The following is a 25,418-nucleotide window of genomic DNA, read 5'->3' as shown; positions in this document are numbered from 1 at the left end:
CATATAGCCTCCCTGGTGGATAGGAGCAGACTGAATAGATGCCCTGTGCACCCATGTACCAGTGTACGGACTTGGAAAACCTTGAGCATTGGTTACAGAGTCTCTGCTACCAGAAGACCCTCGATAAAACTCTTCTTGTGGAAGGAGATGACTGGACAGAGGAGTGTCTTTTGAGCTATTAGCTTCAGAGCTCCAAGTTTCATGGGAAGAGGAACCCAAAAACTGGGTTTTGGATACAGTTTCGGGAAACTTCTGACCACTTTGGAAAACTGATGGGTAATATCCTGTAGTCCCAGTTTCAGTCAGATCTTGGGAAAAACCCTTTTCACTGCTGGAAGCCCACCTTGACTCAACAGCTTCATTCTGCCTGGAGTCCAGCTCTTGCTGAAAGAATGGGGATGTACTTTCAATGGATGCAACACTGGAAGTCAAGTCTCCAATGTTAGTCTGAGGAGGAAGGTAAGAGGCTTTTCCAGGCTGACCTAAAGGATTGTTGTTCCACACTTGTAGGACAAAGGAGAAAAAGTAAGATTACATTCAGAACATTTGAGCAAGCACAAAAGAACCAATATCTGTCTCCAGTCTCATACCTCTATATCCCTCTGCATCTTTTACTAAAGAGATTGTAGTGAGAAGTAACCAAAACCTACAAGACAAAAGAGCATTTGTTCATGAAGGCAACTCTCTGTCAAAGTTAGACAAAATAACACCACAAGTGGTCCACATCATATGTTTACCTCCTGCTCCACCACATCATGCCTCTAGATGGGATAACCCCAAACCCAGGGTGTAGCGGCACCTTTGTCTCCTTCCGAGAATCACAGGCAAACAGAGGTTTCCCTATCTACTTGTGTTCCTCTTAAGCCTCTCATTAAAGTTACCTGATAAGGATCACCTGGTCAAACTCTTTTCAGCTGTTATAGAACCAGTTATAGGAACTGATGCATGACTGCCACTGAAAAATAGTTGGTGATATTCAAGTATAACATTAATATTGTTTTAGTACTAGAGGCTGCTTTGATTGTAAAAGTGTTAGTGCAATTCCATTTGCATTTCATTTGTTTGCTTGTCACATGGGTAATTGAGTGCCAATTTCACTTCTCTTTGTTTATGTCTGGTGCGCATTTTATTTGGTCAAATGTCCTTTTCTAAGCCAACAACTATTAAAAAACATCCAGAATTCTAATTTGTAGGTAAACCAAGTGTGAATCCACAATCCTGTAATCATATGAAATGCACTGGTGAAAAATATGTGAATGAAAGTCATCAAAAATGTTGAAACAATGTATAATCACTCTTTCATTACACTGAGTAATTCTATCAAATTATAATCATTTGAATCACATCATTAATAAATCTTCTGGATGCACTTTTAAGAACATTCACATTCCAGATTTGACCGATGTTCTGGCAATTGGCCCTAGTTTAGCTCCAGGAAACTTGCTGCATAGCAGGTTAGCTTCACAGCATATGTTGCAGTAGCAACTAACCTACACTTTTGCTGAGCAAAAGGACCAGTTTACATGTTCTTACTGATCTCATTTAGTAATTTACTAAAATAAACAATTTCAACTTTGGGAATGAACCTTTTTTTCTTTTTTAGAACTTCTTAACTCGCCTACCTCTGTGATGAAGACCTGTGTATTTCTCTTCTGAATTACATTTCAAAAGGAGGATCACATGACCGGTACTGTGCAACAACTCTGGACATCCACCTCTCAACTTGCTCCTCTACCTATTTTTATTCAAAGTCTCATTTTGTGATTCAAACGTTCCATGAACTCAGTTTTTTTTTGTGAACGATAACTGTACTTAAGTCTAATAAGCACTTTTTCTGAGCTCGTCAGGCATTTCTAAATGGCACTGCTTTGTAAGCAACATGGTGAGTAAACCCATAACGTTGGACTATATGATTTACACACTTTTAGAAACTGGTTCAAAGTGACCGGTACTTCGGGTTCGATCTCCTCAGGTTACCCTCTGCCCTCCGTCCTCTGTAGCCGCATCAATCCGGGGAAGTCAAGAGACACTGACACCAGGGTGAATCAAGAGAGTTCCACTTTATTGAGGAAAGCACAAAGTATGCACGTGTCCTATAGCTACTATCTAATCTACAGGATGACGGGGAAAAGTGAGACATGTTCTAAGGGTCTACGTAGAAAGCAAAGAAGCAAGGTTAGTAAAGATTAGATGTTCGCTGCATGAACAAGCACGAGCTGTTCCCGTACCAGCCATTAGCTACCCCTGTGCTGAGAGAGAAAGGGAGGGGTAAAGGAGACAAGAAGAGGGAGCGGATGACCTCGGGAGACCAGCTCGCGGTCAAGCCGTCATGTCATGGCTGATAAGCAGAGACCTTGCGTTGGGTGCCTGAAGACAGAAAGGCTCCAGTGTCTAACACTCCCCCCTTTGATTCCAAGAGGAACCATATATCATTATATAGACCTTTCTCACACGCAGGCACCAAGGCAACATTTGCATGATTAATCACAGTGGTAGAGGTGCGGGTGATGAAAGAAGACAACAGTGACAATAAACAGGGGCAACAAACAAGAATCAACACAATAATCAAGATTACGGGAGAACATGTGTTTATAAACCAAGATCCCCAAGGGCCAACAAGGTCCGTCAGCCAACTTGACCAAGTATCATCAGCAGGTGGAGGCTCAGCAGTAGCGGCCTTCATGTGCGAAATGATGTCAGTAATGTTGGTATAGTAACTAGGGATGTCGAAGCAACACGTTTCGTTAATGACCTAGCAGCCGGTTTTGCATGACAGCGGTTCGGATTTGATCTACTTCATCATTGAACAATGCCAGGGCGTTTTCAGTCCTATTGACTAAAGTGAGCACCTGCCACGCCAAACCATTCATTTTTGTTAAGTGCTGCAGTAGTTCCTCCTCCCAGGAACAAACTCCAAACCAAGTTCGCTCCGGGGTTAGTCCATCGGTTGGCCAGTACGGTCCCATCATACCTATTAGGGGTGCTGGGAATTACAGACCTTTTAGCCCTGCCCTGGCGGTAACATCATCTACCGAGACCGGTACCCAGGGTGTATGGAATGCCTGACATACCAGACAATCCTTCCCTGGCACTACCTCTCCTGCCACTACCAGGCAGACCACACAGGCTAAATTACCATTACGTTGCTGTTGATGACTCTGAAAGCACTCCATCCCCCTTTTGTACCCGTCGAGACTGAACGTAATGCCAATATTATCACACAGATGGGGCCCATTATTCCTACAGTAAGGTTTTGCATACAATTATCAGGAAAACAAGGAGAGTCTGCAAAGGATGTTAATAGGCAGATAGGATAGCTCTCAAATTATAATACCAATGCAAAAGTGTATTGATATCAACAGGGCCAAGGAGTACTTCCTCGGTGTGTGGTGCAGCCGAGGGGCAGTCCCCCAGCATGAAATCATATAACAAATTTTGTATCATATGTGAATGTGTTAAGGTGCATTTGGCTTGGCGGACGCGTCAGCTACTGGTAATTCCTTCGGCGGGCTGGCGTGTATCCACTGTGCCGATCCCGATGTTAGCACAGCGGTTCGGGTCACTGCGATCACGTTTGTTGGGGGGCCGTACGCAGCTTCACCATCTTTCCCAGGGTTCAATGGCTTGACCAAAACAGTGTCACCTGGAATCAATGGATGAGCAGGCCTGTCTGTGGGAAGAGGGAGAGCACAAGAGACATTACCACGCACACTGTTCAATTTCGCAATCAACATTTGGGTGTAGTCCGCCAGGATCACGTCCATGTCACCTGAATGAGAAACACCTGGGTTACCTCTGACCCATGGGCTGGTAAATTATCCAGTAAAAATGACCTCAAATGGTGACAATTTGGTGGTGGCAGTGGGCATCATTCTGATCTGACGAAACACTGCTGGCAGTAGATCGATCCATTTGTTTCCTGTTTCCATCATAGCCTTTGTTAACATTTCTTTCAATGAATGATTAATTCTTTCAACAATGTCAGATGACTGAGGATGATAAGGGATGTGAAACTTCCAGTCAAGAGTTAGGCAGGTGCATAGTTTCTGAGTTACCTTAGAAATGAAACAGGGTCCCTGATCTGAATCTATTACCCGAGGCACACCATACCTCAGTATTATCTCCTTGGCTCGGATTTTAACCACAGCGCGGCGTCTTCCTTAGAACAAGGAAACGCCTCAGTCCACTTGGAAAACCTGTATACAATCTCTAGCAGATACTTCAACTGACCACAAGGTGGCATGTGCATAAAGTCTATCTGTAGTCACTGAAAGGGATATTCAGGAGCCAGCAAGGCATCATGTTTGGCTTGTGTTTTACCCTGGTTGCTTCTAGCACAGGTTAAACAGCTATCTAGGAAAGATTTTACAGTTTTGCGTGTTTCAGGTATACCAAACTGCTTTTCAATGTTAGCTGTCACCCCCCCTTTGTGCGATATGTGAAATCCTGTGAAACTGACGCACAAGAAATGGCAAAACAGATATAGGAAGGGCGATACGCCCCTCCGGGTCACGAATTAGACCACTTTTATCAGGACTACATCCTTGATCAGCCCAATGAAAGCAGTCCTTTCGTGTACCCTGAGTCTGTATGAAACGCAGATCGATATCAGTAGGCACCAAGCAATGAGAAAACATGTCGACGATACAGCGTATGGGCACGAGGGGGCATTAACAACTGCCCAACATGCAACCTCGTCCGCCAAGCCGTTGCCAGTGGCCGTGTCAGATCCAGAGGTCGTGTCATGACCCCTGACCTTTTCGACAGTCACCGGAGCTGGTAGTGTACATGCAGACAAAATTGCAGACACTAGTCCTGAATTAGAAATGGGCTTACCATCCGAGGTGCAGAACCCCCTGGGGTGCCAAATTTTACCGAAGTCATGAGCAACCCCAAACGCATGACGGGAATCAGTATACATGGTGACAACCTGATCCCGGAATAGATGACAGGCCCTGGTCAATGCCATCAGTTCAGCTGGTGAGCAGACCTGTAAGGGCAGACAGAATATCCACAAGGGAATACGCAGTCGGACATTGTGTAAAACATGAGGCATCTACAAAAATGTGATAGTCGCATTCGAGCGGCGTGCTAGCCAGATCAGAGCGCATACTCAAGGACTCAAGGATAGCCTCCATGCGGTCGTGGGGCACAGAGTCAGCAGAATGATTTAGCGATGTCAAAAGCGATTGTAACAGGCTAGCAGATGAACTCAGGGATGTGTGTGATTTAATGGTTAAGTTCTGAGTGGCGCAAAGGATGGCCTCATAGCCCGAACGTCGCTGCGCCATCATGTGCTGTGTCTGAATGTTATTCAGAATAGTAATAACTTGATGTGAAGTGTGAAGAACCATGCTATGAGACAGTGCCAATTTCTCAGCGTCAGTGACTAGCAGGGCCGAGGCAGCCCTGGCGCGTAAGCACGCCTGCCTGCTTGAACGACCGAATCAAAAGTTTTGGAAAGGTAGGCCACAGGGCCATAACTGCCACCGTGCTCGTAAAGGTGGAAGGGCAGATTATAGTTCGGCAGGCCAAGCGCTGGAGCAGAGCACAAGGCCGATTTCAGAGTCCTAAATGACTGATGCATGGTTTCAGTCCAGACCAATGTGTCAGGACAGTCTTTTCCACAGCCCTGCCCGAGGACTTTATCATGAATGGAACAATCGGGCACCCACTGGCGGCAGTAGTTAACCAGACCCAGGAAACTCAGCGTGGCTTGCTTCGTGTAGGGCGGAGGGATGTCACATATGACCCGACGGTCTTCAGAGAGGCGGCGTCCACCAGCAGACAGCAGGAACCCCAGATACGTGACAGACAGCTTGCACCACTGGAGCTTAGATGGTGAATCCTTAAAACCGCATGAAGCCAGATGTTTCAGTAGTGAACGAGACCCCATCACGCAGCGCTCCTCCGTTGGTGATGACAAGAGGATGTCGTCTGCGTAACTGATAATAACACAGCCCTCTGGAGGGGCCCAGGACGCCAATGCGTCTCTTGCAACAGCGGAGAACACAGCCGGGGAGTCCAGGAAGCCCTGGGGGAGCCGGCACCACACGTAATGCCTATCCTGAAATGTAAATGCGAAAAGTGGTTGGCTGTCCGGGTGGACTGGTACAGAGAAAAAGGCAGAGCAAATATCAACAACAGAAAAATAGTGATGGTGTGCAGGTATAGTGGTTAAAATGGCAGACACATCAGGCACCAGCGGGGCTATAGGAACTACTATGCCATTAATGCGCTTGAGATCTTGTGTCAATCTCCATCCCTCACCACCTGGTTTACAGGTGTATTGTAGGGTGACACAGTGGGAATGATGATGCCTCGGTCAAGCAGGGAGTCAATGAGAGGTGACAGACCTGCTTCTTTTTCAGGAGATAGTGGATACTGTTTACAGTAAACAGCTCAAGCTTGAGTCGAGCCTCATAGGGATTTACTAAAGAGGTTCTCTGTGTTATACTGCAGAGTTTGTGCAGGTTGGAGATTCATATTTTGCTGACAAGTTGGTACAAACAGGTTCCTTTCTGACTCAGAGGTTGATCCCAGTCCTTAGTAAAACAGGAGAGAAGCACTGAGCATGGCTCATCAGGGCCATATCCTTCCGAGATGTGTCAACATTAGTGTGCTAAGCCCAGTAATAAACATAGGCTCCATCACTATTTGAATTTGGGAGGGTGTCATTGCTAACCAGCTCCTCCTCAGTAAACCTGTGCTTTAAACACCACACCAGACCACTCCTGAAATCAGGTCCTGTTAATTGAGCATATTTGGTGCATCCTTCTAAAGCATCCAAAAATGCATGAACCTTAGTCAGATCAGGTAAACCATCACAAATATTTTTTATATCAGTCATGTTAGGAGGCATAACTACACAGTTTCTCACCCAGTACCATGAACAGAGCAGAAATTTGAGGGGCTGGAGCCATGGTCCAAAGCCTCACCCTGCTGTAGAAAGAGGAGGTTAGGATAGAGGGCTGGTGTGGGCTTGCCACCCACAAGCCCCCCCACCCCCCCTCAGCTTCCTTCCAGAGACTGTGGGTAGCTGTAAAAATGAGGCCAACACCACCATTGCTGGACCATAAAAGAGCCTGTGAAAATTGTGCCAAATACCCATCAAATAAAGAATCATGGCTCTCAGCAGAGAAGTAGTGTGGCAGTGCTTGTCACCACACCCAAAGAATCACCGCTTTCATCACCTTGCAAAGCTAGATTGAATTCATGCTGACCTTGTGCCCCTTCAGACTGCAAATAACCCAGACAATTGAAGCAGACATTAGAAACATTTTATTCAAGAAAGTAACAAAAGCAGAACCATTTTGAGAAAGACCATTACACTCAGTATCCCATCTAAAAGATTGCATCAAACAGCCTCAAATTGGAACAGATGGTGTTGGTTCTATATTTGCATCCAATAAGGAATCCTTGTCCCACCCACTGGAGTACATGCTGAAGAGCCCTTTGTCAATCCATATGCTGGATGAGGTTTGATCAACCTCTAAAACCCAGTAGAACATTGGATTTGTGAGGAGACGGACCTTCTGCATCTAGGATTGGGCAGCCTGTACTCAAAGCTGTTAGCGGCTGGAGAAATGGCCTTTTGAGACATCATGGGAATTCAGAGGTCCAGGAAACTATTGCCTTTCAAGTGCAGCACCCCCTTCAGTCTGAACACTGGTAGAGGTCACGCCAGAAGCCCACGTTTGGGAACGGTCAGCCTGTCCTGAGCCCTGGACAGTGCTCGAGGTACGTGCAGCCTGTCCTGAGCCCTGGATTTGGGGCACATGAGAATCCAGATAGCCAGGAAACCTGTGGCTTGTCTGTGCGTCATTCCCTTCAGACCGACGACTAGTAGAGGTCACGCCAGAAGCCCACATTTGGGAACGGTCAGCCTGTCCTGAGCCCTGGACAGTGCTCGAGGTACGTGCAGCCCGTCCTGAGCCCTGGATTTGGGGCACATGAGAATCCAGATAGCCAGGAAACCTGTGGCTTGTCTGTGCATCGTTCCCTTCAGATTGACGACTAGTAGAGGTCACGCCAGAAGCCCACATTTGGGAAGGGGCAGCCTGTCCTGAGCCCTGGACAGTGCTCGAGGAACGTGCAGCCTGTCCTGAGCCCTGGACAGTGCTCGAGGAACGTGCAGCCTGTCCTGAGCCCTGGACAGTGCTCGAGGAACGTGCAGCCTGTCCTGAGCCCTGGACAGTGCTCGAGGAACGTGCAGCCTGTCCTGAGCCCTGGACAGTGCTCAAGGTACGTGCAGCCTGTCCTGAGCCCTGGATTTGGGGCACATGAGAATCCAGATAGCCAGGAAACCTGTGGCTTGTCTGTGCGTCATTCCCTTCAGACCGACGACTAGTAGAGGTCACGCAAGAAGCCCACATTTGGGAACGGGCAGCCTGTCCTGAGCCCTGGACAGTGCTCGAGGAATGTGCAGCCTGTCCTGAGCCCTGGACAGTGCTCGAGGAACGTGCAGCCTGTCCTGAGCCCTGGATTTGGGGTACAACATGAGAACCCAGATAGCCTGGAAACCTGTGGCTTGTCTGTGCATCGTTCCCTTCAGATTGACGACTAGTAGAGGTCACGCCAGAAGCCCACATTTGGGAAGGGGCAGCCTGTCCTGAGCCCTGACATTGCTCGAGGAATGTGCAGCCTGTTCTGAGCCCTGGATTTGGGGTACATCATGAGAACCCAGATAGCCTGGAAACCTGTGGCTTGTCTGTGCATCGTTCCCTTCAGACTGACGACTAGTAGAGGTCACGCCAGACGCCCACATTTGGGAATGGGCAGCCTGTCCTGACGGCTGCATGGGGCTTGAGGAATGGGCAGCCTGTCCTGACAGCTGGGCAGCCTGAACAGATCCCTGGAAGGGGCTGGGGGAATGGCTAACCTGAACCGATGGCTGGGCAGCCTGTCCCCATGCCTGGACAGGCCATGAGGAATGGGCAGCCTGTCCAGACACCTGGATGGGGCACAATGAATGGGCAGTGGGCACATCATGGGAATATAGATTGCTGGTCTTACAAGAAACCATCCCATCAGATTCATGGACTGTGGAAACCAAGCCAGGAGGCCACAATTGAGATACAGTTTTCTGATCTGAGGGCTGGTAGGGGCTGCCGGGGTGGCCTGCCTGGCCCGAGGGCTGGTAGGGGCTGCCGGGGTGGCCTGCCTGGCCCGAGGGCTGGTAGGGGCTGCCGGGGTGGCCTGCCTGGCCCGAGGGCTGGTAGGGGCTGCCGGGGTGGCCTGCCTGGCCCGAGGGCTGGTAGGGGCTGCCGGGGTGGCCTGCCTGGCCCGAGGGCTGGTAGGGGCTGCCGGGGTGGCCTGCCTGGCCCGAGGGCTGGTAGGGGCTGCCGGGGTGGCCTGCCTGGCCCGAGGGCTGGTAGGGGCTGCCGGGGTGGCCATCTTGGGAACCTAGATGTCCGTAACGACTGTGGCTTTTGCATTCATACTGCCCGACAGGTTGATGGCTTGTGGACGTTACACCAGAACCCCATATCTGGGATTCTGGTGACCATACCGCACTCTGGAGGCTGGACATCTTCCCTTTCTTTGCCAGCTGAGAAGCAATGGTCCCATATGGGTGCCTGCTGCTACTTTGTTGAGCCCTCCTAGCAGTCTGCTGGCTGTCTGAAGTGTATGGACTTGGAAAACCTTGAGCACTGGATACAGTGTCTACACCATCAGAAGACCCACGGTACAGACGTCTTTGCGCAAAAGGGCGACTGGACAGAGGAGTATTTATTGCGACATTACCATCCGAGCTTTCATGGGAAGAGGGACCCAGCAACTCGGTTTGGGATACAGTTTCAGGAAGCTTCTGGCCACTTTGGAAAACCGACTGGTAATATCCTGTAGTCCCAATTGCAGTCACATCTTCTGAAAAACCCTTTTCACTGCTGGAAGCCCACCTAGACTCAACAGCTTCATTCTGCCTGGAGTCCAGGTCTTCCTGAAAGAACGGGGAGCTACTTTCCATGGATGCAACACTGGAAGTCAAGGCTCCCAGATGAGTGGCATTTTCAGGCTGACCCAAAGGATTGTTGTTCCACACTTGTAGGACAAAGGAAAAAAAGTAAGATTACATTCAGAACATTTGAGCAAGCACAAAAGAACCAATATCTTTCTCCAGTCTCATACCTCTATATCCCTCTGCGTCTTTTACTAAAGAGATTGTAGTGAGAAGTAACCAAAACCTACAAGACAAAAGAGCATTTGTTCATGAAGGCAACTCTCTGTCAAAGTTAGACAAAATAACACCACAAGTGGTCCACATCATATGTTTACCTCCTGCGCCACCACATCATGCCTCTAGATGGGATAACCCCAAACCCAGGGTGTAGCGGCACCTTTGTCTCCTTCCGAGAATCACAGGCAAACGGAGACTTCCCTATCTACTTGCGTTCCTCTTAAGCCTCTCATTAAAGTTACCTGATAAGGATCACCTGGTCAAACTCTTTTCACCTGTTATAGAACCAGTTATAGGAACTGATGCATGACTGCCACTGAAAAATAGTTGGTGATATTCAAGTATAACAGTAATATTGTTTTAGTACTAGAGGCTGCTTTGATTGTACAAGTGTTAATGTGCAATTCATTTGTTTGCTTGTCACATGGGTAATTGAGTGCCAATTTCACTTCTCTTTGTTTATGTCTGGTGCGTATTTTATTTGGTCAAATGTCCTTTTCTAAGCTTATCATCCAAATTTTAATTGTTTATTTCTGTTCTACAGTTTTAAATTTGTTTGTTTGAAAGGTTTGGTGCCAATGCCTATCTTTTTGCACATCTTGATTAAATTGGTATATAATTGTAAATCATGGTAACATTTTTATATCTATCTAGGTTTCTCAAGAAATTCTGGACAAAGCCACATTTATTGATTCCCTGCCCTCTGTAAATAAAATAAAATAAAAATAAAAAACCAACAACTATTAAAAAACATCCAGAATTCTAATTTGTAGGTAAACCAAGTGTGAATCCACAATCCTGTAATCATATGAAATGCACTGGTGAAAAATATGTGAATGAAAGTCATCAAAAATGTTGAAACAATGTATAATCACTCTTTCATTACACTGAGTAATTCTATCAAATTATAATCATTTGAATCACATCATTAATAAATCTTCTGGATGCACTTTTAAGAACATTCACATTCCAGATTTGACCGATGTTCTGGCAATTGGCCCTAGTTTAGCTCCAGGAAACTTGCTGCATAGCAGGTTAGCTTCACAGCATATGTTGCAGTAGCAACTAACCTACACTTTTGCTGAGCAAAAGGACCAGTTTACATGTTCTTACTGATCTCATTTAGTAATTTACTAAAATAAACAATTTCAACTTTGGGAATGAACCTTTTTTTCTTTTTTAGAACTTCTTAACTCGCCTACCTCTGTGATGAAGACCTGTGTATTTCTCTTCTGAATTACATTTCAAAAGGAGGATCACATGACCGGTACTGTGCAACAACTCTGGACATCCACCTCTCAACTTGCTCCTCTACCTATTTTTATTCAAAGTCTCATTTTGTGATTCAAACGTTCCATGAACTCAGTTTTTTTTTGTGAACGATAACTGTACTTAAGTCTAATAAGCACTTTTTCTGAGCTCGTCAGGCATTTCTAAATGGCACTGCTTTGTAAGCAACATGGTGAGTAAACCCATAACGTTGGACTATATGATTTACACACTTTTAGAAACTGGTTCAAAGTGACCGGTACTTCGGGTTCGATCTCCTCAGGTTACCCTCTGCCCTCCGTCCTCTGTAGCCGCATCAATCCGGGGAAGTCAAGAGACACTGACACCAGGGTGAATCAAGAGAGTTCCACTTTATTGAGGAAAGCACAAAGTATGCACGTGTCCTATAGCTACTATCTAATCTACAGGATGACGGGGAAAAGTGAGACATGTTCTAAGGGTCTACGTAGAAAGCAAAGAAGCAAGGTTAGTAAAGATTAGATGTTCGCTGCATGAACAAGCACGAGCTGTTCCCGTACCAGCCATTAGCTACCCCTGTGCTGAGAGAGAAAGGGAGGGGTAAAGGAGACAAGAAGAGGGAGCGGATGACCTCGGGAGACCAGCTCGCGGTCAAGCCGTCATGTCATGGCTGATAAGCAGAGACCTTGCGTTGGGTGCCTGAAGACAGAAAGGCTCCAGTGTCTAACACTCCCCCCTTTGATTCCAAGAGGAACCATATATCATTATATAGACCTTTCTCACACGCAGGCACCAAGGCAACATTTGCATGATTAATCACAGTGGTAGAGGTGCGGGTGATGAAAGAAGACAACAGTGACAATAAACAGGGGCAACAAACAAGAATCAACACAATAATCAAGATTACGGGAGAACATGTGTTTATAAACCAAGATCCCCAAGGGCCAACAAGGTCCGTCAGCCAACTTGACCAAGTATCATCAGCAGGTGGAGGCTCAGCAGTAGCGGCCTTCATGTGCGAAATGATGTCAGTAATGTTGGTATAGTAACTAGGGATGTCGAAGCAACACGTTTCGTTAATGACCTAGCAGCCGGTTTTGCATGACAGCGGTTCGGATTTGATCTACTTCATCATTGAACAATGCCAGGGCGTTTTCAGTCCTATTGACTAAAGTGAGCACCTGCCACGCCAAACCATTCATTTTTGTTAAGTGCTGCAGTAGTTCCTCCTCCCAGGAACAAACTCCAAACCAAGTTCGCTCCGGGGTTAGTCCATCGGTTGGCCAGTACGGTCCCATCATACCTATTAGGGGTGCTGGGAATTACAGACCTTTTAGCCCTGCCCTGGCGGTAACATCATCTACCGAGACCGGTACCCAGGGTGTATGGAATGCCTGACATACCAGACAATCCTTCCCTGGCACTACCTCTCCTGCCACTACCAGGCAGACCACACAGGCTAAATTACCATTACGTTGCTGTTGATGACTCTGAAAGCACTCCATCCCCCTTTTGTACCCGTCGAGACTGAACGTAATGCCAATATTATCACACAGATGGGGCCCATTATTCCTACAGTAAGGTTTTGCATACAATTATCAGGAAAACAAGGAGAGTCTGCAAAGGATGTTAATAGGCAGATAGGATAGCTCTCAAATTATAATACCAATGCAAAAGTGTATTGATATCAACAGGGCCAAGGAGTACTTCCTCGGTGTGTGGTGCAGCCGAGGGGCAGTCCCCCAGCATGAAATCATATAACAAATTTTGTATCATATGTGAATGTGTTAAGGTGCATTTGGCTTGGCGGACGCGTCAGCTACTGGTAATTCCTTCGGCGGGCTGGCGTGTATCCACTGTGCCGATCCCGATGTTAGCACAGCGGTTCGGGTCACTGCGATCACGTTTGTTGGGGGGCCGTACGCAGCTTCACCATCTTTCCCAGGGTTCAATGGCTTGACCAAAACAGTGTCACCTGGAATCAATGGATGAGCAGGCCTGTCTGTGGGAAGAGGGAGAGCACAAGAGACATTACCACGCACACTGTTCAATTTCGCAATCAACATTTGGGTGTAGTCCGCCAGGATCACGTCCATGTCACCTGAATGAGAAACACCTGGGTTACCTCTGACCCATGGGCTGGTAAATTATCCAGTAAAAATGACCTCAAATGGTGACAATTTGGTGGTGGCAGTGGGCATCATTCTGATCTGACGAAACACTGCTGGCAGTAGATCGATCCATTTCTTTCCTGTTTCCATCATAGCCTTTGTTAACATTTCTTTCAATGAATGATTAATTCTTTCAACAATGCCAGATGACTGAGGATGATAAGGGATGTGAAACTTCCAGTCAAGAGTTAGGCAGGTGCATAGTTTCTGAGTTACCTTAGAAATGAAACAGGGTCCCTGATCTGAATCTATTACCCGAGGCACACCATACCTCAGTATTATCTCCTTGGCTCGGATTTTAACCACAGCGCGGCGTCTTCCTTAGAACAAGGAAACGCCTCAGTCCACTTGGAAAACCTGTATACAATCTCTAGCAGATACTTCAACTGACCACAAGGTGGCATGTGCATAAAGTCTATCTGTAGTCACTGAAAGGGATATTCAGGAGCCAGCAAGGCATCATGTTTGGCTTGTGTTTTACCCTGGTTGCTTCTAGCACAGGTTAAACAGCTATCTAGGAAAGATTTTACAGTTTTGCGTGTTTCAGGTATACCAAACTGCTTTTCAATGTTAGCTGTCACCCCCCCTTTGTGCGATATGTGAAATCCTGTGAAACTGACGCACAAGAAATGGCAAAACAGATATAGGAAGGGCGATACGCCCCTCCGGGTCACGAATTAGACCACTTTTATCAGGACTACATCCTTGATCAGCCCAATGAAAGCAGTCCTTTCGTGTACCCTGAGTCTGTATGAAACGCAGATCGATATCAGTAGGCACCAAGCAATGAGAAAACATGTCGACGATACAGCGTATGGGCACGAGGGGGCATTAACAACTGCCCAACATGCAACCTCGTCCGCCAAGCCGTTGCCAGTGGCCGTGTCAGATCCAGAGGTCGTGTCATGACCCCTGACCTTTTCGACAGTCACCGGAGCTGGTAGTGTACATGCAGACAAAATTGCAGACACTAGTCCTGAATTAGAAATGGGCTTACCATCCGAGGTGCAGAACCCCCTGGGGTGCCAAATTTTACCGAAGTCATGAGCAACCCCAAACGCATGACGGGAATCAGTATACATGGTGACAACCTGATCCCGGAATAGATGACAGGCCCTGGTCAATGCCATCAGTTCAGCTGGTGAGCAGACCTGTAAGGGCAGACAGAATATCCACAAGGGAATACGCAGTCGGACATTGTGTAAAACATGAGGCATCTACAAAAATGTGATAGTCGCATTCGAGCGGCGTGCTAGCCAGATCAGAGCGCATACTCAAGGACTCAAGGATAGCCTCCATGCGGTCGTGGGGCACAGAGTCAGCAGAATGATTTAGCGATGTCAAAAGCGATTGTAACAGGCTAGCAGATGAACTCAGGGATGTGTGTGATTTAATGGTTAAGTTCTGAGTGGCGCAAAGGATGGCCTCATAGCCCGAACGTCGCTGCGCCATCATGTGCTGTGTCTGAATGTTATTCAGAATAGTAATAACTTGATGTGAAGTGTGAAGAACCATGCTATGAGACAGTGCCAATTTCTCAGCGTCAGTGACTAGCAGGGCCGAGGCAGCCCTGGCGTGTAAGCACGCCGGCCTGCTTGAACGACCGAATCAAAAGTTTTGGAAAGGTAGGCCACAGGACCATAACTGCCACCGTGCTCGTAAAGGTGGAAGGGCAGATTATAGTTCGGCAGGCCAAGCGCTGGAGCAGAGCACAAGGCCGATTTCAGAGTCCTAAATGACTGATGCATGGTTTCAGTCCAGACCAATGTGTCAGGACAGTCTTTTCCACAGCCCTGCCCGAGGACTTTATCATGAATGGAACAATCGGGCACCCACTGGCGGCAGTAGTTAACCAGACCCAGGAAACTCAGCGTGGCTTGCTTCGTGTAGGGCGGAGGGATGTCACATATGACCCGACGGTCTTCAGAGAGGCGGCGTCCACCAGCAGACAGCAGGAACCCCAGATACGTGACAGACAGCTTGCACCACTGGAGCTTAGATGGTGAATCCTTAAAACCACATGAAGCCAGATGTTTCAGTAGTGAACGAGACCCCATCACGCAGCGCTCCTCCGTTGGTGATGACAAGAGGATGTCGTCTGCGTAACTGATAATAACACAGCCCTCTGGAGGGGCCCAGGACGCCAATGCGTCTCTTACAACAGCGGAGAACACAGCCGGGGAGTCCAGGAAGCCCTGGGGGAGCCGGCACCACACGTAATGCCTATCCTGAAATGTAAATGCGAAAAGTGGTTGGCTGTCCGGGTGGACTGGTACAGAGAAAAAGGCAGAGCAAATATCAACAACAGAAAAATAGTGATGGTGTGCAGGTATAGTGGTTAAAATGGCAGACACATCAGGCACCAGCGGGGCTATAGGAACTACTATGCCATTAATGCGCTTGAGATCTTGTGTCAATCTCCATCCCTCACCACCTGGTTTACAGGTGTATTGTAGGGTGACACAGTGGGAATGATGATGCCTCGGTCAAGCAGGGAGTCAATGAGAGGTGACAGACCTGCTTCTTTTTCAGGAGATAGTGGATACTGTTTACAGTAAACAGCTCAAGCTTGAGTCGAGCCTCATAGGGATTTACTAAAGAGGTTCTCTGTGTTATACTGCAGAGTTTGTGCAGGTTGGAGATTCATATTTTGCTGACAAGTTGGTACAAACAGGTTCCTTTCTGACTCAGAGGTCGATCCCAGTCCTTAGTAAAACAGGAGAGAAGCACTGAGCATGGCTCATCAGGGCCATATCCTTCCGAGATGTGTCAACATTAGTGTGCTAAGCCCAGTAATAAACATTGGCTCCATCTCTATTTGAATTTGGGAGGGTGTCATTGCTAACCAGCTCCTCCTCAGTAAACCTGTGCTTTAAACACCACACCAGACCACTCCTGAAATCAGGTCCTGTTAATTGAGCATATTTGGTGCATCCTTCTAAAGCATCCAAAAATGCATGAACCTTAGTCAGATCAGGTAAACCATCACAAATATTTTTTATATCAGTCATGTTAGGAGGCATAACTACACAGTTTCTCACCCAGTACCATGAACAGAGCAGAAATTTGAGGGGCTGGAGCCATGGTCCAAAGCCTCACCCTGCTGTAGAAAGAGGAGGTTAGGATAGAGGGCTGGTGTGGGCTTGCCACCCACAAGCCCCCCCACCCCCCCTCAGCTTCCTTCCAGAGACTGTGGGTAGCTGTAAAAATGAGGCCAACACCACCATTGCTGGACCATAAAAGAGCCTGTGAAAATTGTGCCAAATACCCATCAAATAAAGAATCATGGCTCTCAGCAGAGAAGTAGTGTGGCAGTGCTCGTCACCACACCCAAAGAATCACCGCTTTCATCACCTTGCAAAGCTAGATTGAATTCATGCTGACCTTGTGCCCCTTCAGACTGCAAATAACCCAGACAATTGAAGCAGACATTAGAAACATTTTATTCAAGAAAGTAACAAAAGCAGAACCATTTTGAGAAAGACCATTACACTCAGTATCCCATCTAAAAGATGGCATCAAACAGCCTCAAATTGGAACAGATGCTGGTGGTTCTATATTTGCATCCAATAAGGAATCCTTGTCCCACCCACTGGAGTACATGCTGAAGAGCCCTTTGTCAATCCATATGCTGGATGAGGTTTGATCAACCTCTAAAACCCAGTAGAACATTGGATTTGTGAGGAGACGAACCTTCTGCATCTAGGATTGGGCAGCCTGTACTCAAAGCTGTTAGCGGCTGGAGAAATGGCCTTTTGAGACATCATGGGAATTCAGAGGTCCAGGAAACTGTTGCCTTTCAAGTGCAGCACCCCCTTCAGTCTGAACACTGGTAGAGGTCACACCAGAAGCACACGTTTGGGAACGGTCAGCCTGTCCTGAGCCCTGGACAGTGCTCGAGGTACGTGCAGCCTGTCCTGAGCCCTGGATTTGGGGCACATGAGAATCCAGATAGCCAGGAAACCTGTGGCTTGTCTGTGCGTCATTCCCTTCAGACCGACGACTAGTAGAAGTCACGCCAGAAGCCCACGTTTGGGAACGGTCAGCCTGTCCTGAGCCCTGGACAGTGCTCAAGGTACGTGCAGCCTGTCCTGAGCCCTGGATTTGGGGCACATGAGATTCCAGATAGCCTGGAAACCTGTGGCTTGTCTGTGCATCGTTCCCCATGCTATGAGACAGTGCCAATGTCTCAGCGTCAGTGACTAGCAGGGCCGAGGCAGCCCTGGCGCGTAAGCACGCCGGCCTGCTTGAACGACCGAATCAAAAGTTTTGGAAAGGTAGGCCACAGGACCATAACTGCCACCGTGCTCGTAAAGGTGGAAGGGCAGATTATAGTTCGGCAGGCCAAGCGCTGGAGCAGAGCACAAGGCCGATTTCAGAGTCCTAAATGACTGATGCATGGTTTCAGTCCAGACCAATGTGTCAGGACAGTCTTTTCCACAGCCCTGCCCGAGGACTTTATCATGAATGGAACAATCGGGCACCCACTGGCGGCAGTAGTTAACCAGACCCAGGAAACTCAGCGTGGCTTGCTTCGTGTAGGGCGGAGGGATGTCACATATGACCCGACGGTCTTCAGAGAGGCGGCGTCCACCAGCAGACAGCAGGAACCCCAGATACGTGACAGACAGCTTGCACCACTGGAGCTTAGATGGTGAATCCTTAAAACCGCATGAAGCCAGATGTTTCAGTAGTGAACGAGACCCCATCACGCAGCGCTCCTCCGTTGGTGATGACAAGAGGATGTCGTCTGCGTAACTGATAATAACACAGCCCTCTGGAGGGGCCCAGGACGCCAATGCGTCTCTTACAACAGCGGAGAACACAGCCGGGGAGTCCAGGAAGCCCTGGGGGAGCCGGCACCACACGTAATGCCTATCCTGAAATGTAAATGCGAAAAGTGGTTGGCTGTCCGGGTGGACTGGTACAGAGAAAAAGGCAGAGCAAATATCAACAACAGAAAAATAGTGATGGTGTGCAGGTATAGTGGTTAAAATGGCAGACACATCAGGCACCAGCGGGGCTATAGGAACTACTATGCCATTAATGCGCTTGAGATCTTGTGTCAATCTCCATCCCTCACCACCTGGTTTACAGGTGTATTGTAGGGTGACACAGTGGGAATGATGATGCCTCGGTCAAGCAGGGAGTCAATGAGAGGTGACAGACCTGCTTCTTTTTCAGGAGATAGTGGATACTGTTTACAGTAAACAGCTCAAGCTTGAGTCGAGCCTCATAGGGATTTACTAAAGAGGTTCTCTGTGTTATACTGCAGAGTTTGTGCAGGTTGGAGATTCATATTTTGCTGACAAGTTGGTACAAACAGGTTCCTTTCTGACTCAGAGGTCGATCCCAGTCCTTAGTAAAACAGGAGAGAAGCACTGAGCATGGCTCATCAGGGCCATATCCTTCCGAGATGTGTCAACATTAGTGTGCTAAGCCCAGTAATAAACATTGGCTCCATCTCTATTTGAATTTGGGAGGGTGTCATTGCTAACCAGCTCCTCCTCAGTAAACCTGTGCTTTAAACACCACACCAGACCACTCCTGAAATCAGGTCCTGTTAATTGAGCATATTTGGTGCATCCTTCTAAAGCATCCAAAAATGCATGAACCTTAGTCAGATCAGGTAAACCATCACAAATATTTTTTATATCAGTCATGTTAGGAGGCATAACTACACAGTTTCTCACCCAGTACCATGAACAGAGCAGAAATTTGAGGGGCTGGAGCCATGGTCCAAAGCCTCACCCTGCTGTAGAAAGAGGAGGTTAGGATAGAGGGCTGGTGTGGGCTTGCCACCCACAAGCCCCCCCACCCCCCCTCAGCTTCCTTCCAGAGACTGTGGGTAGCTGTAAAAATGAGGCCAACACCACCATTGCTGGACCATAAAAGAGCCTGTGAAAATTGTGCCAAATACCCATCAAATAAAGAATCATGGCTCTCAGCAGAGAAGTAGTGTGGCAGTGCTTGTCACCACACCCAAAGAATCACCGCTTTCATCACCTTGCAAAGCTAGATTGAATTCATGCTGACCTTGTGCCCCTTCAGACTGCAAATAACCCAGACAATTGAAGCAGACATTAGAAACATTTTATTCAAGAAAGTAACAAAAGCAGAACCATTTTGAGAAAGACCATTACACTCAGTATCCCATCTAAAAGATTGCATCAAACAGCCTCAAATTGGAACAGATGCTGGTGGTTCTATATTTGCATCCAATAAGGAATCCTTGTCCCACCCACTGGAGTACATGCTGAAGAGCCCTTTGTCAATCCATATGCTGGATGAGGTTTGATCAACCTCTAAAACCCAGTAGAACATTGGATTTGTGAGGAGACGGACCTTCTGCATCTAGGATTGGGCAGCCTGTACTCAAAGCTGTTAGCGGCTGGAGAAATGGCCTTTTGAGACATCATGGGAATTCAGAGGTCCAGGAAACTGTTGCCTTTCAAGTGCAGCACCCCCTTCAGTCTGAACACTGGTAGAGGTCACGCCAGAAGCCCACGTTTGGGAACGGTCAGCCTGTCCTGAGCCCTGGACAGTGCTCGAAGTACGTGCAGCCTGTCCTGAGCCCTGGATTTGGGGCACATGAGAATCCAGATAGCCAGGAAACCTGTGGCTTGTCTGTGCGTCATTCCCTTCAGACCGACGACTAGTAGAGGTCACGCCAGAAGCCCACGTTTGGGAACGGTCAGCCTGTCCTGAGCCCTGGACAGTGCTCGAGGTACGTGCAGCCTGTCCTGAGCCCTGGATTTGGGGCACATGAGAATCCAGATAGCCAGGAAACCTGTGGCTTGTCTGTGCGTCATTCCCTTCAGACCGACGACTAGTAGAGGTCACGCCAGAAGCCCACGTTTGGGAACGGTCAGCCTGTCCTGAGCCCTGGACAGTGCTCGAGGTACGTGCAGCCTGTCCTGAGCCCTGGATTTGGGGCACATGAGAATCCAGATAGCCAGGAAACCTGTGGCTTGTCTGTGCATCATTCCCTTCAGACCGACGGCTAGTAGAAGTCACGCCAGAAGCCCACGTTTGGGAACGGTCAGCCTGTCCTGAGCCCTGGACAGTGCTCGAGGTACGTGCAGCCTGTCCTGAGCCCTGGATTTGGGGCACATGAGATTCCAGATAGCCAGGAAACCTGTGGCTTGTCTGTGCGTCATTCCCTTCAGACCGACGACTAGTAGAGGTCACGCCAGAAACCCACATTTGGGAACGGTCAGCCTGTCCTGAGCCCTGCACAGTGCTCAAGGTACGTGCAGCCTGTCCTGAGCCCTGGATTTGGGGTACAACATGAGAACCCAGATAGCCTTTAAACCTGTGGCTTGTCTGTGCATCGTTCCCCTCAGATTGACGACTAGTAGAGGTCACGCCAGAAGCCCACATTTGGGAAGGGGCAGCCTGTCCTGAGCCCTGGACAGTGCTCGAGGAACGTGCAGCCTGTCCTGAGCCCTGGACAGTGCTCGAGGAACGTGCAGCCTGTCCTGAGCCCTGGACAGTGCTCGAGGAACGTGCAGCCTGTCCTGAGCCCTGGACAGTGCTCGAGGAACGTGCAGCCTGTCCTGAGCCCTGGATTTGGGGCACATGAGATTCCAGATAGCCAGGAAACCTGTGGCTTCTCTGTGCGTCATTCCCTTCAGACCGACGACTAGTAGAGGTCACGCCAGAAGCCCACATTTGGGAACGGTCAGCCTGTCCTGAGCCCTGGACAGTGCTCAAGGTACGTGCAGCCTGTCCTGAGCCCTGGATTTGGGGCACATGAGAATCCAGATAGCCAGGAAACCTGTGGCTTGTCTGTGCGTCATTCCCTTCAGACCGACGACTAGTAGAGGTCACGCCAGAAGCCCACATTTGGGAACGGGCAGCCTCTCCTGAGCCCTGGACAGTGCTCAAGGAATGTGCAGCCTGTCCTGAGCCCTGGACAGTGCTCGAGGAACGTGCAGCCTGTCCTGAGCCCTGGATTTGGGGTACAACATGAGAACCCAGATAGCCTGGAAACCTGTGGCTTGTCTGTGCATCGTTCCCTTCAGATTGACGACTAGTAGAGGTCACACCAGAAGCCCACATTTGGGAAGGGGCAGCCTGTCCTGAGCCCTGGACAGTGCTCGAGGAACGTGCAGCCTGTCCTGAGCCCTGGATTTGGGGTACAACATGAGAACCCAGATAGCCTGGAAACCTGTGGCTTGTCTGTGCATCGTTCCCTTCAGACTGACGACTAGTAGAGGTCACGCCAGACGCCCACATTTGGGAATGGGCAGCCTGTCCTGACGGCTGCATGGGGCTTGAGGAATGGGCAGCCTGTCCTGACAGCTGGGCAGCCTGAACAGATCCCTGGAAGGGGCTGGGGGAATGGCTAACCTGAACCGATGGCTGGGCAGCCTGTCCCCATGCGTGGACAGGCCATGAGGAATGGGCAGCCTGTCCAGACACCTGGATGGGGCACAATGAATGGGCAGTGGGCACATCATGGGAATATAGATTGCTGGTCTTACAAGAAACCATCCCATCAGATTCATGGACTGTGGAAACCAAGCCAGGAGGCCACAATTGAGATACAGTTTTCTGATCTGAGGGCTGGTAGGGGCTGCCGGGGTGGCCTGCCTGGCCCGAGGGCTGGTAGGGGCTGCCGGGGTGGCCTGCCTGGCCCGAGGGCTGGTAGGGGCTGCCGGGGTGGCCTGCCTGGCCCGAGGGCTGGTAGGGGCTGCCGGGGTGGCCTGCCTGGCCCGAGGGCTGGTAGGGGCTGCCGGGGTGGCCTGCCTGGCCCGAGGGCTGGTAGGGGCTGCCGGGGTGGCCTGCCTGGCCCGAGGGCTGGTAGGGGCTGCCGGGGTGGCCTGCCTGGCCCGAGGGCTGGTAGGGGCTGCCGGGGTGGCCTGCCTGGCCCGAGGGCTGGTAGGGGCTGCCGGGGTGGCCTGCCTGGCCCGAGGGCTGGTAGGGGCTGCCGGGGTGGCCTGCCTGGCCCGAGGGCTGGTAGGGGCTGCCGGGGTGGCCTGCCTGGCCCGAGGGCTGGTAGGGGCTGCCGGGGTGGCCTGCCTGGCCCGAGGGCTGGTAGGGGCTGCCGGGGTGGCCATCTTGGGAACCTAGATGTCCGTAACGACTGTGGCTTTTGCATTCATACTGCCCGACAGGTTGATGGCTTGTGGACGTTACACCAGAACCCCATATCTGGGATTCTGGTGACCATACCGCACTCTGGAGGCTGGACATCTTCCCTTTCTTTGCCAGCTGAGAAGCAATGGTCCCATATGGGTGCCTGCTGCTACTTTGTTGAGCCCTCCTAGCAGTCTGCTGGCTGTCTGAAGTGTATGGACTTGGAAAACCTTGAGCACTGGATACAGTGTCTACACCATCAGAAGACCCACGGTACAGACGTCTTTGCGCAAAAGGGCGACTGGACAGAGGAGTATTTATTGCGACATTACCATCCGAGCTTTCATGGGAAGAGGGACCCAGCAACTCGGTTTGGGATACAGTTTCAGGAAGCTTCTGGCCACTTTGGAAAACCGACTGGTAATATCCTGTAGTCCCAATTGCAGTCACATCTTCTGAAAAACCCTTTTCACTGCTGGAAGCCCACCTAGACTCAACAGCTTCATTCTGCCTGGAGTCCAGGTCTTCCTGAAAGAACGGGGAGCTACTTTCCATGGATGCAACACTGGAAGTCAAGGCTCCCAGATGAGTAGCATTTTCAGGCTGACCCAAAGGATTGTTGTTCCACACTTGTAGGACAAAGGAGAAAAAGTAAGATTACATTCAGAACATTTGAGCAAGCACAAAAGAACCAATATCTGTCTCCAGTCTCATACCTCTATATCCCTCTGCGTCTTTTACTAAAGAGATTGTAGTGAGAAGTAACCAAAACCTACAAGACAAAAGAGCATTTGTTCATGAAGGCAACTCTCTGTCAAAGTTAGACAAAATAACACCACAAGTGGTCCACATCATATGTTTACCTCCTGCGCCACCACATCATGCCTCTAGATGGGATAACCCCAAACCCAGGGTGTAGCGGCACCTTTGTCTCCTTCCGAGAATCACAGGCAAACGGAGACTTCCCTATCTACTTGCGTTCCTCTTAAGCCTCTCATTAAAGTTACCTGATAAGGATCACCTGGTCAAACTCTTTTCACCTGTTATAGAACCAGTTATAGGAACTGATGCATGACTGCCACTGAAAAATAGTTGGTGATATTCAAGTATAACAGTAATATTGTTTTAGTACTAGAGGCTGCTTTGATTGTACAAGTGTTAATGTGCAATTCATTTGTTTGCTTGTCACATGGGTAATTGAGTGCCAATTTCACTTCTCTTTGTTTATGTCTGGTGCGTATTTTATTTGGTCAAATGTCCTTTTCTAAGCTTATCATCCAAATTTTAATTGTTTATTTCTGTTCTACAGTTTTAAATTTGTTTGTTTGAAAGGTTTGGTGCCAATGCCTATCTTTTTGCACATCTTGATTAAATTGGTATATAATTGTAAATCATGGTAACATTTTTATATCTATCTAGGTTTCTCAAGAAATTCTGGACAAAGCCACATTTATTGATTCCCTGCCCTCTGTAAATAAAATAAAATAAAAATAAAAAACCAACAACTATTAAAAAACATCCAGAATTCTAATTTGTAGGTAAACCAAGTGTGAATCCACAATCCTGTAATCATATGAAATGCACTGGTGAAAAATATGTGAATGAAAGTCATCAAAAATGTTGAAACAATGTATAATCACTCTTTCATTACACTGAGTAATTCTATCAAATTATAATCATTTGAATCACATCATTAATAAATCTTCTGGATGCACTTTTAAGAACATTCACATTCCAGATTTGACCGATGTTCTGGCAATTGGCCCTAGTTTAGCTCCAGGAAACTTGCTGCATAGCAGGTTAGCTTCACAGCATATGTTGCAGTAGCAACTAACCTACACTTTTGCTGAGCAAAAGGACCAGTTTACATGTTCTTACTGATCTCATTTAGTAATTTACTAAAATAAACAATTTCAACTTTGGGAATGAACCTTTTTTTCTTTTTTAGAACTTCTTAACTCGCCTACCTCTGTGATGAAGACCTGTGTATTTCTCTTCTGAATTACATTTCAAAAGGAGGATCACATGACCGGTACTGTGCAACAACTCTGGACATCCACCTCTCAACTTGCTCCTCTACCTATTTTTATTCAAAGTCTCATTTTGTGATTCAAACGTTCCATGAACTCAGTTTTTTTTTGTGAACGATAACTGTACTTAAGTCTAATAAGCACTTTTTCTGAGCTCGTCAGGCATTTCTAAATGGCACTGCTTTGTAAGCAACATGGTGAGTAAACCCATAACGTTGGACTATATGATTTACACACTTTTAGAAACTGGTTCAAAGTGACCGGTACTTCGGGTTCAATCTCCTCAGGTTACCCTCTGCCCTCCGTCCTCTGTAGCCGCATCAATCCGGGGAAGTCAAGAGACACTGACACCAGGGTGAATCAAGAGAGTTCCACTTTATTGAGGAAAGCACAAAGTATGCACGTGTCCTATAGCTACTATCTAATCTACAGGATGACGGGGAAAAGTGAGACATGTTCTAAGGGTCTACGTAGAAAGCAAAGAAGCAAGGTTAGTAAAGATTAGATGTTCGCTGCATGAACAAGCACGAGCTGTTCCCGTACCAGCCATTAGCTACCCCTGTGCTGAGAGAGAAAGGGAGGGGTAAAGGAGACAAGAAGAGGGAGCGGATGACCTCGGGAGACCAGCTCGCGGTCAAGCCGTCATGTCATGGCTGATAAGCAGAGACCTTGCGTTGGGTGCCTGAAGACAGAAAGGCTCCAGTG

The sequence above is a fragment of the Electrophorus electricus genome, chromosome 19 (genome assembly GCF_041902795.1).
Source record: "Electrophorus electricus isolate QZ-2024a chromosome 19, ASM4190279v1, whole genome shotgun sequence".
Classification (NCBI taxonomy): Eukaryota; Metazoa; Chordata; class Actinopteri; order Gymnotiformes; family Gymnotidae; genus Electrophorus; species Electrophorus electricus.
This window is presented reverse-complemented; position numbering follows the sequence as displayed.